The following is a 16,397-nucleotide window of genomic DNA, read 5'->3' on the forward strand; positions in this document are numbered from 1 at the left end:
TGTTTGGGAGGAAAGTTTGGAAGCTCGGTGTTTCCCACAGCTTTTTCCAACAGGTCAGGGAGGAAGATATGATGAGCGACCTCATCAAATTCCTGCTTCTGAATACCGGACTTTGCGATTGTATGCAGGAGATGCTAGGTTTCGACAATGCATTCCTTATTTGTTTCATCTCCTGTTTGAAAGCGATCTGTCTGGACTGTCATATGCAGTGAACCACATCTTGAAAAGTGGTATACACATGCAAAACATCTCGGCAAGTGATTTTATGGATAAAGTGAATGTCCAAGATAGTATTTTGGATTCTCACCTGATTAATCTCATGGCGTGTCAGCGTGGTACTAATGAGTACTGGTACCGTCGTCATGGTGATTTAAAATGTATGCTGAGGAACTTAGGTACTCCCACATGGTTCCTCACTCTGAGCTGTGCCGAGTATGGCTGGGAAGACTTACTTGAATTTCTACGAGAGGCAAATGCTAACGTAGAAAACATCGAATTCAAGACACCCGGAGAACTGTGCTCTTTGGATCCAGTCAATGTATGTAGGTACTTCAATCATAGATTTGAAGCTATGATGTCTTTCATCATGAATAAGAAGAATCCACCTCTTGGAGAGGTGTTGGATTTCTTCTGGAGAAAGGAGTACCAAGCAAGAGGTGCTCCTCATATACATATGTTGCTGTGGATCAAGGATGCACCTAAATTTGGAACGGATCCAGATGACTCAGTGATGAGTTTCATCCAACAGTATTCTACGTGTGCTGTTCCAAACGCAAAGGAGAAGAAAAGCCTAAGAGAAAAAGTTCTGCGTTTCCAAAGCCATCGATGTGGAAAGTACTGCCGTCGTAAATTCCGAAACAAGGACAAGTTCTACACTAAATGTCGTTTCGGCTTTCCACGACCGGTGATTTCTAAAGGAAGAGTAAACAGTTTGATGTCTTCGCTGCGACACAATGTCATGAAGAAATCACCTAAAAACACTTACAATTTGAAGAGGAACGAAGAGTCCAAGTACATCAACGACTACAACCCGGTGATTTTGTCCATGTGGAATGCTAACATGGATATACAGTTTGTGGCTGATAACTGTATGGCTGTGGCTCGGTATGTGACGTCTTACATCACCAAAAAAGAGAAGACAGAATTGAAGGATATGTGGGAGGACATTTCCCATGAAAAGAGCCTCAGCAAGAAGTTGTACAGTTTCAGTCTGAAGATGTTGTCGCATCGAGAAATCGGAGCGTACGAATGTTCTGACCGGTTGTCTTCAGCAAGTCTCTATGCCAAGTCCAGGAGTATCGTTTGGGCGAGTCTTGGTCTTGCTGCAACGCGTAATCGAGTTCTCAAACCTGTGCGGGAAATTGAGTATTTGGCGGAAAAGGAGCCAAACAGTACCGACATTTTGAAGACAAACATGTTGGATACATATTATCCAAATCGAAGCAGTCACCTAGAGAATGTTTGTCTGTATGAGGTTCTGCAAAATTACATGTTCAAGAGGAACATCAAAGAAGATACTGAGAAAGGAGTGTATGCTGTAATAGGAAGTGAGGGATGTCTGGTGAAGCAAAGAAAATGCCACTTGATAAACCATCGAAAATTGAGTGGCGAATCTCCTGAAAAAAAGGAGTTTTTCTATTTAGCACTTTTGCAACTTTTCAAGCCTTGGCGTGCAGAAGAGGAACTGCTTGGAGATTTCCTCTGTTATGAAGACTCTTTCAATGCCGCCAAGGAGACCATAGAATGTCCTGCTTTTCCCAAATATGTAGAAATGTTGAATGCGGAAATTGAGCAGGAAGCAACGATTGCAGCCGAGATTGCCAGAGACAGTTCTCAGGACAGTCAGAGTTCTGCTTCATTGAGTCAGGATCCACTAGGAGGACCTCTTATTGAAAATGAAGCTGCCACTGCTATGAATGAGGTGGAAAGAGCCATGGCACATGCTCAAGAGGATGCGGTTAACTTAGAAGAGTTGGAAAGGCAACTCAACGTTGAGCAGAGGAAAATATATGACGAAGTTACCATGCAAATTGATCATGGATTAAGTCATGATAAGAAAGAGTGCTCATGTACGTCGTTGAAGCCTGTCCGACTGTACGTGAGTGGAGAAGCGGGAACTGGAAAAAGTTTCCTCATTAAAGCAATTTCATGCTATTTGCAGGAAAGGACAGAGTCATCGCTGTCTTGTGTTGTCACTGCTCCAACTGGACTGGCAGCACATAATATTAAAGGGATTACTTTACATCGTTTACTGATGCTGCCAGTGGAGCATGACAACAAATTAGAATATCACAAGCTATCTGGAGATGCTTGTTTTGAAGTTTCAAGAATCTTGAGGAAAATGAAACTTCTTATCATTGACGAAGTAAGCATGGTTTCCAATGTCATGCTTGCCTTTGTGCATTTGAGGATGCAAGAAGTTCTCAAAACAGAGTATGATGTGTTATTTGGTGGCAAACACATCATTGTTTTCGGAGATCTTCTGCAGCTGACACCAGTGAAAGGGCAACCTGTGTTCAAAATGCTCACGCATGAAGATACCAGGAAGTGCCTAGGCAGCATTGGCAACGTCAATATATGGTTAAACTTCAATTATGCTGAACTGCATGAAAATATGCGTCAGGCAAAGGATGAAGTTTACAAGACTATTCTACAAGATGTTAGAATTGGAAAAGTGACCGAGCATGGGAAAGAAGCTTTACATGCACGATTACTGTCAAATTTATATCCAGAACAAGATGTTGTGCCTGAGAATATTTTTCAGAAAATTACTGATAAGAAATCTGGAATATGTTTGATGCCAACTCTTGCAGAATGTGCCAAATTTAACAACAAAATGTTGCATTTAGAAAAGCAAGAGATTGTGAAAGTGGAAGCTATTGATAGAGTAGAGCATATGGGATCAACAATTATTTTGTCTGAGAATCTGAAATCAAAATTGGATTCATTAGAGAAGACTATATCTAAAACTGCAGGTTTTGAAAAGACTCTGAATGTGTGCTTGAACTGCCGTATAATTTTAAGAAGGAATTTACATGTTGAAAGAGGTCTGGTAAATGGATCAATGGGTAATGTTGTTGATTTTGTGAAATACAGAAATAGAGATGGAATTGAATTTTTAAAAATTAAATTTGATGGCATTGAGGAAGTACAGCTAATTGCTCGTTGTTCTGCTAGATTTTTGCTTGTAAAAGACTTATATGTTCGCCGTAAGCAGTTCCCTGTTTGCTTGGCATATGCGGTGACAATTCATAAATCGCAAGGTTTAAGTGTAGACACTGCATTGGTGAATATTGGCAGTTCTGTGTTCAAGGAGGGTATGGCATATGTGGCATTGTCACGAGTTAGAACTTTATCGGGATTGTACTTGATTGAGTGTGATGTCAGAAACATTTGTGCAGATCTAGATTGTGTTAAGGAATACAATAGGTTAAGAAGAGAGTATGCGCCACATTTGCCTCAGTTTCCTTTGTTTGAGAAACGTCTGGTAGGCCGGAAACGAAGAAATGAGAACAATACTGGGGAGGTTGTAGCAAAAAGACAAAAAGTGAATGAACCTAAAATTACAAGCAGAAACAAAGAGGATTCTGTTGAAGATGTTGTTGGTTTTCAGTTTGAAAACAGTTCTGGTGTCAACTGCTATGCTAATGTAGTAATTAATGTTTTGTTTTCTCTAAAAAATGTAAAAGAAGAGATTGTGGTCAATTCTGATCAAAGATTTTGCAGTTTGTTGAATTCTGTGTTAGAGAAATGTAGCACAGATAGAACAAAAATAGAAAGTGTGTCTGAAATTCGAAACCTGTTAGACAGATGTTCAGGGCAAACACAATTCTCTCAAAATATTCAGCAAGATTGTCAGGAGTTTTTAATGTATATGCTTGATGTATTACATGCTGAAGGTGTAGATGTAGATCAGCTGTTTGGGCTTTCTTATCAATGGCAGCATGACTGCGAGAACTGTATGGTATCAAGTACTACTAGTGTAGACTCAGAAAGATTTATATATTTAACTTTGCCAGACAGTAAATCAGTCTCCTTTAATAAGCTAGTAAAAGCTGCTAATCACAGCATGGAGTGTAGCCAATGTAAATCTGAAATGATGTCCACATTATTTATACGAACATATGGCCAGTACGTCATTTTAATGTTCCAACGATGTAGGCCTGATGGAACAAAATTGACAACTTTAATAAAAAATTTTGTAGCTTCGCAGTTGTCAATATCAGGAAGGACTTTTGTAACTACAGCAATTATATATCATGACGGCCCTTCAATATCATCAGGACATTACACAGCTTATTTAAAGTCTAGAAATGGCTGGTCATTCTGCAATGATTCTGTTTTAATTTTCAAAAAAAAATTGCCGTATGACCTTAAAAACTCTTACCTGGTGTTTTTAAAACCAAAATTTTAGGAAAATAATCTCGGGATATGATCTGTGGAATTTCAAGAAGTTCTAATGGCTCCTACACAATTTGGCCTTGAGGATAAGTGTAGTTCAGAGACATAACTTCTAATCAAAGGATTGGACATCATGGAGATGTATGTGCACTTTAAATGAGTTCAGAAAAACTGTTTCTTTTCATAAGCTAATTGAAGCAGCCAATCAAAACATGGAGTAGAGGGAATGTAAGTCTGCAATGCTGTCTACTGTTTTACATTGCTTTGTGATTAAAAGTGATGTAGAGAATTAAATAATTGTAGTACTCATAGAGGTAGTGTAAGTCTGCTTCATATTAAGCAGTATCAGTGTCATAGGAAATGTAGAACATGACTGACCAAGAAGGGGAAGATATTACTATTCCAGGATTGTGAAAATGATCTTCAACATTTTAATTCTGAAAGTTGCGGAAATGCCAAATGATGGGATTGGCTTACAAGAAATCCAAGAGTTATAAATATCTCTGACTAGATTTGGCCTTGTGGAAAATAGTGGTAGAGAGCAAGAAGTCATTTATTGCATGTAACGTGTTTTTAAAAACGATGGAGGTTTTCTTTCAGAAAGTGGCGGGCTGAAAGTAATAACAGCACAAAAGAGTGTAAGCTGTTCATAGGACATCCTTGGACGTCATGGAAAGTAAGTTAACTTTAAGGAGTTCTGAATTTTATTTTCTGATGTTGTATGGGTTTTTTAAACACAATCATTTTGATTGTGTTTTTTTTTCCCCGCTGTTACATGATGAATACCTTCAAGTCACTGTTTTTAGTGAATTTTGATACATTCTGAGAACAGCAAAAATAAACCATTTAACATGTATAATTAATTCTGTACTGTTTGCATTTATGATGTATATGTAGAACTGTGTAGGAGGCATGGAGAAGGTGAGTTTTCTGTAAGTGTTAAATTTATTGTATGCAGTGCTGCACTTCTACGTATTCTTTCATATGCTGGACTACATCTGCACAATGAGATACCTAAGCAAAGGAAACACAAGTGATGTGATTGTGAAATGAGCAAAATAAATTGCACATATTTCAATTACATCACCTGAGTTTCCTATCATTACGAATCACATTGTGCAGATCAAGTTTAGGTCTGTCCAGGGAAACATAGGAGGTTTCTACTTTGTTGAAGAGTGCAGTGGACATGACTCACTTCATTAGTAGACTTTCACAGATATTATCTCCTCTGTACACTTCAACAAGTGTAAATCTCATCTTGAACTCTGAGTAGGCCTCACCTCAAACAAATCTCTGGATAGGAGACATGTTATTGGCATACTGAAGCGACACTTTTCTGAAACAAGAGCAATGCAAAAGATGCACCATGTTTTAAGATAGGCCTCACTTCATCTGCATCAAGATACTGTTAGTTTAAAATGTATATCTTTAGCATTGTGTAGAGGACCTGGAGAAGCAGAAGCTTCTGTCAGTGTCAAAGTTGTTGAAAAACTATTTGTCCTTCAATATTTTCCCTTGTCGTTTGTAATTTTTAAATACATATTTTAATTTTTTTCAAATGTTGGTTCTCTCTTTCACAGATTGAAAGTATAGAAATAAAATGTGATTAATTTAACGGCAATTACAAGGTAAATAGTTGTACTCTTTTCGTTACATTTCTATCACATTCACCTACTATTAGATCCACTGCTTCACTTCTTTAATCCTCAGTTTCCTGCCTTTGCTACTTTCCTCATTCCTTTCTCTATTACCTATTTACTCAACTCCTTCCACTCTTTTTCTCAGTCCCTCTGTTCTCATAGTTCCTCAGTCTTGTTCACTCACTCCATCTCTATTACTCTTAGTGTCTGTGAATTACTTTCCCAACTTTTTTTTTTTGGGGACCGCTTCCTGGGAAGTTGCCCGGTTCGCAAACCAGCAGCGTTATGGCAGTCCACCATTTTGTGTTTCGTTCGAATCAAGATACAAGATGGAGGGCAAATAATGTTCAGAATAGGTAGAAGGGGGCACGGTAGATGTATCTTGACCCCCTTGGTTTTCTGAGGGTGGCTGAGGAGGACCATAGTTCTTCACTCTTGTTCACTCTCTCTGTTTCTATTAATGTCACTGTTTATGACTGATCAAAAAAATGTTTTTTAAAAAAGAACAGTAACTATAAGGGAAGGAAATAGACAGTTATGTTAAAAGAAAGACAGCTATAGGGAGTAAACTAACGATACTGTTACCTACAATCCACTGCTGTTGATGTTACTGACCATGTCATGAATGATGTAATATGTGACATCATCAACAGTGGATTGTAGGTAACAGTATCCTTAGTTTACTCCCTAGAGCTGTCTTTCTTTTAACATAACTGTGTATTTCCTTCCCTTATAGTTACTGTTCTTTTTTAAAAAATATTTTTTTGGTTAGCTTCCGGTACGCGTACCGGGTAGCGCTCCGGGAGCGAACTAAGAGAAATACAGGTTGGCAGAGTTCCAAATATTCTACCAATTTTTTTATAATGGGGAGTTAGTTCTGAAAAGAACTTTTTTTTTATGTTTTTGTTGTTTTATATTTTTTTTAGTATTTTTTGAACATTTTTTTACTTTTTTTGTATTTTCTGAACGTTTTTAAAAATTTTTTGGTTTTTTTGGGGGGGGGGGAAACAAAAACGATCCATTATAAAGGGCTCAACAGGAGCAAAAAAAAAAAAGAATTTATTTTTTGGTGCGTCTTGTGCAAACATTAATATGATTTTGAATTGCTCGCAAAATCAAAGTGATGCTACTTTCTCTGTAGCAGATGAAAGCGCCACATTCCACGCACACTTGTTTTACGTGCCCAAACAACATTTGGATGTTTGCAATCACCTCCCTCGCCTCTGGTCCCGACACCTCTGGAACCACCGATCTTCTTGCCATTTGGAGGGGATTTTGTTGTTGGTCACGTAGCTGGGCAGCACTATAATTATTTGGGTGCCACCTACTCATATGCCGATGCATAGTATGATTGCCATAACTATATTTTTTATCAGTGCCCCTTGACAATCTGTCACCGCATATGCGGCAAAACACGTAACGAGCATTCACTTTCTTTTGCCCCTCAGGAATTCTGTAGAATTGCCAGATATAATTCTCCTGTCGATTGTACCTCCTGGGCTCCTCTGGCAAAAACTCATGCTCTTCCTCCTCTTCCTCCTCTTCCTGTTCTTCCTCTTCTTGCAGAATTACTTCTGCAGGTGGTCCTCTCTTTCTTGGATTTGGTGGAGGTGGTGGGCTAGCACCAGCTGAAGCTACTAATGAAGCCATCACAAAGTCTCAATAAAGGGTCTTTCTCTCACCAAGATGAAAGTCAGAGTGATGAAAGAAGGAGGGGTTTTCATCATTTGGGAAAAACAAAAGTTCTAAACCAATGAAAAGTGTCCATTTTAGATCACATGACCTTGTATTACATCATTAGGAAACCAAAAGTGAAATGAACCAATGAAAAGTGTTATTATCGAGTCACATGACCTGCTATGTTTACATTACGCGGTCGGCGCCGCGCCGCGGATCGCTTCCGGTTCGCGTACCGCTGCGCTTCCGGGTACGCGAACGTAGCACGTAATATGACGTATTACGCGAGAACGCGAAACGTCATGCTGACGCGAAGCGTCGCGATGTTGTTTTGTAACGCGAGAGGTGCGCTAAAGGAACGTTTACCAGTTCGCGTACCGGGTCGCGCCTCCGGATTGAGCTAACGGGAAGCTAACCGGTACGCGTACTGGGAGCGAAACAAAAAAAATACAAAAAAAATTGTATAAAAAACATGTAAAAAATATTTTTCTTTTTAAAGAATAATACATTGTAAAGGTTTTGATATTAGCTATTAAAAAACCAATGAAATTCACTGAAAAAACCATAGGTTATAGACCATATATAGTTAGGAATTAGCATTTACAAAACCTTAAAAATTCACTGAAAAAACCATAGGTTATAGACCATATATAGTTAGGGATTAGCATTTAAAAAACCTTATTTTACTCACACAAAACCATTGAAATTCCATATATAGTTAGTTGTACTAACTATATATCACGCACCCGCAATCCACTGCTGATGATGTCACATATTACATCATTCATGACATGGTCAGTGACATCACTGATGACATCACTGATGACATCTCAAATGACATCACTGATGACATCACTGATGACATCTCAAATGACATCACTGATGACATCACTGATGACATCTCAAATGACATTACTGATGACATCACTGTTGTGATAATACGATGAACCTCTTCAGACTCTAATATAACCTTAGATACACTCAGTGTAAACACAGACTCACAGATTGTCACTCATCCATGAAGTTACACACACACCTAGACAGTCATGCAAACAATCAATCACACCTCCATTTCCTTAACTATACAGTTAAACACACCTTACTTACTTATTCAAACAAATACTAAAACATATTTACTCACTTATACAATCCTGGATACAAGTTCACAATGATCCATACAGCCACTCACACATTCACTGGCTCTTATGCACAGTTATTTATATATGTCAACTCTCACATGTACTGTATTTTACATATGTACTTAATTTGACATGTAGCACTGAGATATCTATTCACTCACCAATACAGTCATGCACACAGTCAACCGCCCATACAGCTGTTTCCAACATGCACTTTTGAACCCATACATCTATGCACAGAGTCATACACTTCCCAGCCACTCACACACACACTCAGTCTCCCATACAAATGCTTGGGCAACCAATCAATAACCTATATAGTTACTCATATAGCTACTGATCAACACATGCAGCAGTTTACAGAACAACAGACATAATGATGCACAAATTAAGACAGTTTAGTCACTAACCCATGCACTCAGTGAGACACATTTAATCACTCACTCATACAGTCAGTCACGCACCTACTAAATCCTTCATCCAGACACTTCTACATCTACTCATTCTTCAATATGTAAAACATATTTAAACTTTACAGAAACACACAGTCACTGGATGATGTCATCAGTGATGTCATCAGTGATGTCATTTGAGATGTCATCAGTGATGTCATCAGTGATGTCACTGACCATGTCATGAATGATGTAATATGTGACATCATCAGCAGTGGATTGCGGGTGCGTGATATATAGTTAGTACAACTAACTATATATGGAATTTCAATGGTTTTGTGTGAGTAAAATAAGGTTTTTTAAATGCTAATCCCTAACTATATATGGTCTATAACCTATGGTTTTTTCAGTGAATTTTTAAGGTTTTGTAAATGCTAATTCCTAACTATATATGGTCTATAACCTATGGTTTTTTCAGTGAATATATATATATACACACACAGGTTCCACAAGCAGTAAGCAGCACACGGACTCGCTTCCAACCGCTACCGCCAAGAAACAGGAGACCCAATTTTTCGGCGAGTTATTTATTCTGCAACAGACAGCATAACGTTTCGGCCTACACGAGGCCTTGGTCACATATATATATCTTCTCATTCTGTGTTGAGAAGCCCTTTTCAAATCGTTCACAAATTTTTAAATGCTATCAAGGATAACTGCCGCTGTTATTTGCATTAATTTAGCCAGGAGAACTGAAAAAAGCGTTCACAGCTTGTTTGTATTCTTTAGTTTGTCACCACAAGTGAGACGGGTACAGCCAGGCATAGTTACCATGCACACTGTGTAACTAAAAACGCCGCTATACCTGGCTGATGAGCCAAAAATATGGCGAAACCTATCATGGATTGCTTGTGTTCCTGTGCAGGGAGAATCTGGCCTGGTTGTTCAGGCTAGCATGTTCCCATTGGAGGAGGGTTAAGACTGATTTGCATATGGCTTCATTCCATGCACACTGTCACTGAAACAAAGCTATACCTGGCTGATGAGCCACAACTACAGCAAAACCAGCTCTGGGTTTACATATGTTCCTGTTCAGAGAAGATATGGCTTGGCAATCGGGCTGGACTATTCCTACTGGAGCAGGGTCAAGACTGATTTGCATATGGCTAGGTCCAAACTGAGGTGGCATGATGTGCAGAATAATGATGGACCGGGATCCAGCCAGAGTATTGCCATGTGGCTAGGATTAATTCAAGCACTCCATCTATCACTTTTCTGTATAATTTAGTGTGACGCCATAAGTGAGACCGGTATGGCGAGACATGGGTCTAATGCACACTGTTTCACAGGAACCAAGCTATACCTGGCTGATGAGCTCTAACTAGGGTGAAACCAGTCCTGCGTTGCTTGTGTACCTGCACAGGGAAGACCTGGCCTGGCAGTTCGGGCTGGAATATTCCCAATGGAGCAGGGTCAAGAATGATTTGCATATGGCTCGGTCCAAACTGAGGTGGCATGGTGTACAAAATAACTATGGACTGGGATGCTGCCTCATTAATTACCAGTGGCTCTATCCATCACTTTTTAACTTTAGTATGCCACCCTAAGTGGGACACTGGCACCAAACTATACCTGACTTATGAGCCCTAACTAGGGTGAAACCGATCCTGGGTTGCTTGGTTTCTAGTTCAGGAAGGACCTGGCCTGGCAGTTCAGGCTTGACTGTTCCCATGTGAAGCAGGGTCAAGAATGATTTGCATATGTCTGGGTTCAAACTGAGATGACCTGGTGTGCTAAAGTACAATGGACTGGGATGCAGCCCAAGTAATTACCAGTGGCTGAGATTAATTCAAGCATTCCACCCATCACATTTTTGTATACTTTAGTGTGTCCCCTAAGTGGAACAGGTATGCCCAGATTTGGGTCCCATGCACACTAGGTCACTGGAACCTAGCTATACTTGGCTGATGAGCTCTAAATAGGGTGAAACTGGTTCTGGGGTACTTTTGTTCCTGTTTAGGGAGGACCTCGCCTGACAAACTGGGCTGGACTGTTTCCACTTGAGCAGGGTCAAGACTGATTTGTATATGGCTAGGTCCATGCTGAGGTGGCATGATGTGCATAATAACAATAGGTTTGGTTTTTGGTCCGAGTAATTGCCAGTGGCTGAGTTTAATTCAAGCATTACATCCATCACTTCTTTGTATAATTTTGTAAAACTCGAGTTTAGTATATCCAGAGCAGATAAATATGAGCCAAGGAGTTCTTCCATATGTGTTAACATCTTGACTCTTTGTAGAGGGTCAGCAAGAGACTTGTCCTCAAATTAAACATTTGCTTCCTCCTTAGCTATCCAATAATTTGTATACATGTCATCTCCGATAGTGGATTTGACATCAAAGACAATGCAACCAGTGCCTCTGATAGTGGTAGCTATTGTGGAAGTGGTGCTGGAGCCAAAGGCTGTAGTGATGTTGAGACAGGGGTGTTTAGGGTCAGAGCTGTGGGAATAAACGAGTCAACATCTGGCTCACAACTGGGAACTGGCTCAGAGTGGTAGTCCCGAAAATATCCAGCATAGCCTCTCAAAAGTACTTAAGCAACAGCAGATAGGCAGATAGAGCCAGGAGCTCCAGTTTAAGTTTCTTACTTGGCCTTGAAGAAGATGAGGGAGAGACCACAGGGGTAACTGCACAGCCAACAATAAAAAGTCCCGGAAGTGTGACTGTTTCCTTGAGGTAGAAGATGATTTCTCTTTCCTGTTCCAGTTTTTTGTGGCATGGCCGCATGAGGGGATTAACCAGTCAGGAGATTCACCAGCAGGAGAAGAGAGCAGCTGTTTGGGGGTGTGGTGCCTTTTTAGGCCCAAGCCACAAATTGTTTGGTTTCCTACTTATTGAGGTCTTTGGCTGCATGGAGAGGGGCATAAAATCAGAGACTAAAGGCTTATGGTCAGGTCCCAGACATCATAAGCAGATGTTGTGAGGATCCGACAGGGACATCTTTAAAAGGGTGTGATCCCCAAGACCTATGGTGTTAACATAGTACATAATCTGCTGTTGTTTATATGGTGAGAAATTTGGTAAACAATGAAATAGACTTTTGGACCGGTGTCACTAAGGCACAGAAAAACAGAAACGGATGTCAGTGAGGCAGGTGGCATGGTATATGGGCCAGTACTGTGCATTGTGCGGTATCATGTGCAGACTCCTTTGAGCTATTATGGAGGGAAAAATGTTAACAAATCCAATGTGGTGCCTAGGGATATTGATAAGGTAGGACCTGTTTTTTTTAATTGGTTAAAGATTGATGTAGAAACTTTAGTCTTTCAGGGAACTTGCTGAAACATGGACAGTGTTGATTTCTGAGGAAAACTTGTTCCCACATATTCCTCACATTTTAAAACTTCTCATGGTGCTAGACTGGATTAAGAAACTTTGCAGTAGCAGGTACTAGGCTGGGTGACATTGTGTGACTGGCTACAGCTCTGGTCCCTCTGGATGCGACAACATTATAAACCAAGCCATGTACAGCCCCATCAAACATGTACATCCTATGTGCCGTCCAACTGATATAGGCAGTTGCTTTTGCTTCTTTACCTTTGATGTAGATCCAGATCCTCATCAGTATTTTACAAACTTTATTCATTTTCCAAAATAATCTGCAGTGTACGTTAGTGTAATGTCACATGCTTAGTGTCATTCTTCAATCGATTTTGCACCTTCCTCAAGCAGATGTTGATCTGAAAAGTTCAACAAATCTGCCTTTAGTGCTCAGACTTCAAGAATGACACCAGCTCCTGTGAGAAATGTGAACCCTGGCATTTCACAGTGATAAAGGCGAGTGAGATATGAAGTAAAATCCTAATATGCTAGCACAAAAACATCACAAAAGGAGACATCCACTCACAGGTTTCAATCCTGCTCCAGGGAAACGTCTAGATTGCGACAAATTTGGTCATTGACTCCATCCTCAAATTTGTCGTTAGAGTCAGTGCATGTTCTTTAAAGCTGTGCCTGAAGATTCCGGTGCCAACAGCAAGTGGCAGCCTTTTCTCAGGCCATGTTCAATATCTGTGAGTTCACACCGTCTCACTCTAGTATGTCTCTTGGGTCCATGGAACCTTCAGGAACGGCATCCACTACTCAGTTAATGGCTTCTGCCTCAATATTGTTTCATCCCTTTCAGAGCCATTCCAAGGTCTCAAGTGGCCTATACTACCTCAAAGGCTTCACCAGTTGTCCCAGCAATGGGATCCATTACCGGTGCAACATTCTAAGCTGCTGACACCAATTCTGCAGTTGACCTCTTCAAATGAAGTCTGTTATGGCTCAGGTGAGAGAAAAAGTCAGAGGCTCTTTTGAGGATGATTCTCTGTGCAAGCTCCTCCTCCACCCTCAGAGAATTGTCAGGTTGCAGGCTGACTCTAGCTCAGGCTCCTATGTCATTGAAATGCTCTTCACAATTTCTAGTGAGTATTTTGTATCCCTTTGGTAAAATGTCAGATATGATATGGTTGATGATGTCAGATAATGATGTTTGAGTGATAAAGTGAATTTTGAGACAGCAACAGTGTCCTAAATGTTTGACAGCAGGTCTGGAATTAAGGAGTGTACACATAGTGGTCTGTGATTATGTAAGAGGAGTCTGATTTTTGAGAGAGTGAGCAGATCTTTGAGGCAGTTTGGAATTGTGGGAAGGCTGAAGAGGAAAAGAATGAACAGTCAAAGTTTCAGTTGGGGAGGCAGATTAGGGTGGGAGGGAGAAGACAGGCGAGTAGAAACTTTGAGGGTGATTGAGATGTTATCGATAATAGATATGATAAGGCAAAATCATGTTGAGAATGAGGCCAGAATGGATGTAGGGTATTTGAGAATAAGGTCAGCGCTTTCAAGCGAGTTAAATCTGATGTCAAAAGTTGAAAGATTACCTTGATTAGCAAGACCCAACACTTTACGGTCACAGAGGTTTATTGTTAGGAAGAGCCATCTGGTGTGATACAGATCCAGCAACAACTCATGTGGTGAGGGAGGCCTCATAATATCTCATGTGATTAGAACTATCTCAGAGAATCTTCTTGTTAAAGAAATACCATAATGAGTGAAATCTCACATTAGATAATATGAAAAATATCCAATAGATTCCGCATTTCAACTGTCATTTTGAACACCGCTCTACATACTCCATGATGGGCTCTATAATCTTTGGAGGTTCAACTGCTCTTTACCTGCCAAACTCACAGAGAGACCAAAATATCTGTGAACATTAACATTTCTGGTGACCATAATGCTAGAAAACTCCTCAAACCATACATGAAATGAAAACAGGGTTTATAGAGTGCACTCTACCCAGAGTTGTCAAAGCACTGGGTCAAAATTATCTCAATCCAATCTGAGGCAGAGCAAAATCAAGACAAAATCTATAAAGAGAAGAGCCATGTTTTCAGATGCTTTTTAAATGCTGTAAATTAATCAACTTTCGAGATGTGAGTTGGCAGGGTGTTCCAGAGTTTGGAGCAGCAACCAAAATGGAAAGCCCTCCCCATCCACGTTTCTAGCATCTTTGAATCCTCACCATCTTACAGAGAGAAGATCTTCTAAGGGGTCTGGAAGTATTATACCGTTGAAAAAGAGAGTCCAGTTGATTAGGACCTTTGAGGTACAAGGCTAGAAAAAACATGCAGAAGCCTTGAGTATGAGCCAATTGCGTGAGCAAATCCCATCTCTGACTCAGAACTGTTTGGGGATGTTAAGAATGAGGTGGGCAGGTGCAGTCTGAGCAACTTGAAATTTGTTCAAGTAGAAGCTATTGATGTTAAGATAAAATGTGTTGCAATAATCCAAACGTGAAGTGACAAGGATGATAACTGATTGACGCAGTTTCGAGGCAGTGAAAGGTATGACTTTTTTCAGAGTCCTAATGATAAGGAAACATGTGCTGGTGGTACGACTGACCTGTGTGTCAAAGCTTAGAGCGTTATCAAAGATGGCACCAAAATTTTTAGCTGACTTGACTGGAGTGGGTAGAGGTCTGCATGCCTTTGGCCACCAGATGTTGGACCAGATGGAATCCTGAGTTCCGAAAAATAACACCTAAGTTTTGTCTGCGTTAAGTTTCAAGAAGTTATCCCAGCTACTAATGCTAGAAATGCACTGGTTGAACTTTCCCACCACAAAGCCCAGTTTGTCAGAGATAGACCCAATGATTTGTGTGTCATCTGCGTAGGATAAAACGTGGAACCCAAAGAAGCGCACTAATTCAGCCAAAGGGGCCACATACAAATTAAAAAGAGTTGGTCTCAGGGACTAGCCCTGGGGCACGTGGGAGACTGAAAGCATTCACACTGAAACCACTACAGCTGACATTTGTACTTTATTACGAAAAAAAGAGTGGAGAAGATTAAGGGCACTCCCATTGACACCAGCTTGCTGTAGTCGTTGGATCATATGCGGAGGCGAGACAATATCAAATCCTGCAGACAGGTTGAGCATTACCAAGAAAGCTGCCCCTCCCTTATCAACCTGCCAACGAATACTATCTGTAGCCCCAATTAGGGTAGTCTCTGTATTGGGACCACTCCTAAACCCATTTTGAAATGGGCCAAGTATATGATGGGCATCAATACATTTGACAAGTTCCTGATTGATATATTTCTCCTGCGTTTTGGTGGGAGCAGGCAGCAGAGATATGGGGCGGAAATGTTTCAGTTCATCAGGGTCTGCAATCGGTTTCTTCAGTAGCAGCGGAATGATTGCTTCCTTACAAGAGTTAGGGAAGATTCATGATTGTAGTGTAGAACTGAACACATACTGCAGAGAATCAGCAATATGGTCCAGTGCCAACAGCAAAGTTTGGGGCAAACAGGGATCGGAAGAGGATCCAGACTTTATTTTCAGCAGTAAGTCCTTGGTTAACTGAAAAGAGATGGGGGGGGGGTAAATCAGAAAACTGAGAAGAAAGATATGGGGTAAAAAGGTTTTTCGGAAGAGAGTTGCCTCCCATAGGCAAACTGAATTCAGAATAAATGTTAAGGACATCTTTTAGTAATGATCTTCCTGAAAATGAAGTCTTGTTTGAGAGCATATAACCGTAACTTGTTAATTTTATGACCTATTAGCAAAGTGTCACACTTATCGCCCCTGATGAAC

At 40.3% G+C, this 16,397-nt stretch overlaps 1 protein-coding gene across 3 annotated transcripts in view; it reads right to left on the reverse strand.

The window, feature by feature from the left end:
• The window catches only part of LOC144754887 (hexokinase-1), a 1,510,469-nt gene that overhangs the window by 754,956 nt on the left and 739,116 nt on the right, over positions 1-16,397 (reverse strand). The window lies entirely within an intron of this gene.

Source organism: Lissotriton helveticus, chromosome 5_1 (assembly GCF_964261635.1).
Source record: "Lissotriton helveticus chromosome 5_1, aLisHel1.1, whole genome shotgun sequence".
NCBI classification, from domain to species: domain Eukaryota; kingdom Metazoa; phylum Chordata; class Amphibia; order Caudata; family Salamandridae; genus Lissotriton; species Lissotriton helveticus.